This window comes from Dioscorea cayenensis, chromosome 12, assembly GCF_009730915.1.
Source record: "Dioscorea cayenensis subsp. rotundata cultivar TDr96_F1 chromosome 12, TDr96_F1_v2_PseudoChromosome.rev07_lg8_w22 25.fasta, whole genome shotgun sequence".
Taxonomy (NCBI): domain Eukaryota; kingdom Viridiplantae; phylum Streptophyta; class Magnoliopsida; order Dioscoreales; family Dioscoreaceae; genus Dioscorea; species Dioscorea cayenensis.
The window spans coordinates 7,704,969-7,709,967 of record NC_052482.1 but is presented as its reverse complement, the minus strand read 5'-3'; positions in this window follow the sequence as shown (position 1 = coordinate 7,709,967).

Here is a 4,999-nt window from a genome sequence, read left to right as displayed (position 1 = left end):
TTCACTTTTCATGTAAATAATTTTTTCTAGAATGGCAAATGGTTGTTTTAATGATTGAGCTTTGGCAGTCATTGACAAAAGATTCTTAGTGGTTGTATTGATTTTAAGCAGTTAAATGGATTGATTCTTACTCACAAGGTCATATGAGACTTGTCAATTGGTTTAGTATTTTGCAGGACATCTCAGACGAACAAAAACTTGTGAAGGGATTTAGTATTTTGCAATATATCTCAGATGATAAACAACTTGTTTGTTTATAGTTTTCCTGCAGAATTGAAGTCAGAATCTGAATAAAAATTAATAAGAATGAATCTTGGGAATGTTGAAGAGAACATCAGCTGAATACAATTGTCTTCATACAATCAAAATATATATACAATTGATTCATGGGAATTCCAGTACAAAATTGGCTGAATATAATTGTCAGCATATACAACAGAACATTATCTTTTCTGTTTTCAGTTTTTCTACAGAATTGAGGTCAAAAACTGAATAAAAATTAATAAGAATGAATCCTGGGAATGTAGAATAGAACATCAGCTGAATACAATTATCTTTATACAATCAAAATAAATATACAATTGATTCCTGGGAATTCCAGTACAAAATTGGCTGAATACAATTGTCAACAGAATTCCAGTACAAAATTGGCTGAATACATTTATCAGCAGAATTCCAGTACAAAATTTAAAATCACACAAAACACTGCTGTAGTTTTTGAATACCATTTTTACAACCACAAAACAAAGCTGACAGTTCCTCGAGGCCACTATACTGGTCCCTGCAAAATTTTAAATGAAGCACATGTAGTAGAGCTGTATTTTTTTAATACCATTTTGACAACCACAAAACACAGCTGATAGTTCCTGGAGACCACTATGCTAGTCCCTGTAAAAATTTAAAAACAAGCACAAGTAGCAGAGCAGAGCACCCATCTTTATTACAGTTCTTTATGGTCTCCCAGATGCATTGTTCCCTCGAAGCCCTGGTGGAATCCAAACTTTCCTTTTTTTTCATAGTTTGAGTTGGTTTGCTTTTGGCTTCTAAATTTCGTTCCACCCCTTGATTGTTGATTGGTGTTGGTCTTGTTGGAAAATGCTTCCTCGCTTGGGTTTTGGAGAGGAGTTGGTTTTGTATTCCCACCGTAGGCAAAATGTTCCTCTCCAAGCTTACATCTCCAACTGTTGTTGCGGGGGTGGTTTGCTCAGTAGTTACTCCTATCTACAATTTTCAGAGAAATAAATGCTTCATCAAATATATGTTGCACATCTCCTTAAGTATTAAAAAAAGATACCTGTGGCATTTGTGCATCTGCCTGAGTCCCAATTGTTGTAGGAGGACTGAAGATAACCTGAGGAGATATTTTCCTAGGTAACTACTTCCTTTCTTGCCCTTTGGACAGAAGTTGTTTTTTCGCTCCCCTTGAGGGCAATTTTCCCACATTTATGCTTCCACCTCCAACTGCTTTCATGGTTGTTTTTTGATTAGTGGTTTGACCTACCTGAGAATTTCATAGAAACAATTTTTCATCATAAATCTGCTGCAAAACAATTTTTATGCAGAAATCAACTACCTGTATGTTAGGTGAAGCTGCCTGGCTTCCACTTGCTGGAAGCCTCTGCACATCATGTTCTGCAGTTGGAATTTCCTGGGTATATATGCTCAGCCCATAAGGTATTTTTATGACAGAAACAAAGTCAAATTAGGGTATATATTTTGTGGACTTACTTGTGGTAATGATGAGGGTGCTGGTTTTGCTGGATTGCCATGTTCCTCAACAGCATTTGCAGATCTCCCAGAAATGTTGTCATGTTGAGGTATGTTAGTCATCTACATTAAAACAGATAAGTATTGTGCATATTACATGAACATGTTTTGTCCTGCTCATGCCTCTCCAAAAATTAGTAAACATACCTCCATAACATTGGTGAAGTGATCCTTAAGAACATGTGGATCAATTGTGTCCATAGGATCTATATCAGTTCTATCACCCTGCATCAAAACAAATAATATTATTTTTCGTAGTGGAAAAAATATATTACAGTTAAATTTGTTGTGATTGTACTTGATGATTGTGTGCCTCTTCAGCTGTGCTGTGCCTTTGTCCTTGTCCCTGTGAGTGTCACATTATTAGAGTAATGATAAACAAAAAGCAGCTGCAATGCTTAATAAAATCCTAAACTGCTCACCTACTGGCCATGGTACCTCTTGTTATGCCCAATAGCTCCACAAACACTGCAAGTCTTGCTGTGGCCTTTCCTACTGATGTTCCCTTTAGTGAATCCAGTGGGTTCTTCAAGAGGATCCTTTCTCCTCATCATTGTTTCCTGCCCCTGTTTTTGTTTGCTGCTTCTGGGGGTATGATTGGAGCTTGTGGACACTTGGGCCAACAGTTTACGTCATGTGTTGGGTTTAATATATGGTTATATGTGGCCAGGAAAGTACTAACTTTATAACACTCATCTATGTAATATTCGGGGATTTTTTTTGTTGTAATACAAGGCTGATATTGCATGGCAATAGGGAATACCTATCAGTTGCCACTTCCTACATGTGCAAGACATTTCCTTGCAGTCAACAATAAATTGCCAATCTAAACATGCAACTTGGTACTTGTCACCACCTGACCAAGTTGTCTTGCATGACCAGCTTAATTATTTGCTCTTTTCTAGCTTGTTAATAATTTTAGGACAATGCTGTGTGGTGCATTTATTCATTAAATCTCTTCTCTTTTGTATCATAACTATTAGCTATGTTCGGATCATCTCATTAAGACTAGCTATCCCTTTTGTCCTAGCTTCAAGTATTTGGCTGTTAAAGCATTCACATAAATTGCTAAGCAACATGTCACACTTAAATTTTGATTTGAAGTGTGACCTGCTCCAATGGACAGGGTCAATATTTTTCATGAAAGTGTGGGCTTCTCCTGACTTATCTTTGAGTGCTTCCATTGCCATGCTAAATACAAGGATGTAACTACTCCTAGCACAAGCCCATAAATGGTCCTTAAGACCTTTACCTCTAAATTTTTTTCCTAAAGTTTGTATGTATATGTCTCGCACAGAATTGATGTTCACTATAAGGGAAGATTTCCTTAATTGCATTTAGAATGCCCTAAGTGAAGATCCATTCACAAGCAAACATTCACAGGACAAGTTAAAAAAAAAAAGAAAGAAAGCAAACACAAAGTAATGTTAATTAATTCAGCACATATAGCATACTATGATTCAAAGGAAAATTAAGCACATATAGGATACTATCATTAAAAGTAAAATTCAGCACATATAGCATACTATGTGTCAAAGGAAAATTCAGCACATATAAACATACTATGATTCAAAGGATAATTAATTCAGCACATATAGCATGCTATGATTCAAAGGAAAATTAATTGAGCACATAGAGCATACTATGATTCAAAGTAAAATTTAGCACATAGAAACATACTATGATTCAAAGTAAAATTAATTCAGCATATACAACATACTATGATTCAAAGTAAAATTCAACACATATAGCAAACTATGATTCAAAGGAAAATTCAGCACATAGAAACATAATATGATTCAAAGGATAATTAATTCAACACATACATCATACTATCATTGAAAGGTAAATTAACAAACTAAACTTAGTAATATTTTTTTTACCTTCTGCTTGTCACTCATGAAACACCAGTGATGAGAGTTGCTAATCTCATGGACATCCTTTTTTACAATATGCCCTACACCTGACTTTGCTATTTTGCTTGAAGTTCATAACAACCCTGTTCTTTATCTTATAGTTTTTCACTGCTTGCTTGAACTGTGCAAAACTCCTAAACTTCATCCCTATTTTAAACTGAGGATCTTTCATATCTGCATGTTCTCTAAATTCAGAATATTTGGGCTTTGGAAGCTTGATACCTTCTTCATTAGTTGAAGAACATGATTGCAGCTTATCATAATCAGCATGGTCAGTCTGTACATCCTGCTCATCATCATCTACCACCTGATCAACATTCACATCAGCATCAGATCCTTAATTAGCAGCAGAATTCCTTTCACTGCCTTCACTGCCTTCACTGCCTTCATTGCCTTCACTGTTAAGACTATACTCGGAGTCATGAATATCAGTCTCTGCATCACTTCCCAAAAACTTGACACGCGTCCGAATATGCGTGTATATACCGCAAGTGCACGGTTGTCGAAGTAATAATTACCCCGGTGAGTGGGTAATCGAATCCACAGGGAACAGGGCTACTAGTACTAACTTCTTCTCTGCTTTCTAACCTAATGATAAATGGAAAGGTGTGGTGATCTAATGTGCGAAGAAGTGAATACTGGAGACGAATATGCAAGGGTTAAATGGATGGAGATCTCAATCAGTAAAAGTGGGGTATTCGGGCAATGCTCCCCCTAGGATTCAGGTATTAGGTACCGAATAAGCAAAGTGTTTCTATGATGAGTAAGTTAAGTCATGGAAATCCAAATATAATCGGATCTGGCCTCCCGATCACCGATACTAGTCCCCTACGAGGTCCCAGTGGAGAAATCGCTCAATCTCAACACCTCACACCACATATGACTGCAAAGCACTCTAGAGATTCCAAGAGTTGTATCCGATTAATAAAAATTGATCCAACCCTAATTCTCGGCGAAGGATCCTAACCCCCTACAAGGTCCCGGCGGAGAAATCTCTCAATCTCACACCTCACACCAAATATGGTTGCATAGAGCTTAAGGAACGGAGATAGAATACACTCAATCAGAAGGGAGAGGGGACACTCCACTATCTCATGACTCACCCTCTCAACCCTCTTTAACCTTGAAGTTCTAACTCTAATGGAGACCTCTCTCACATCAAAGTAACAAATCATGCAAATCTAATCAACCACAAGGATTAATTAAACAAGCAAGATTAAAACTTAATCAAACTCGGATTAAATAGAAACACTAAGTAAATCCACAAAATATGAGAATCCTAGGGTTCACAAGCCCAAATACCCTCCAGGGTTTTA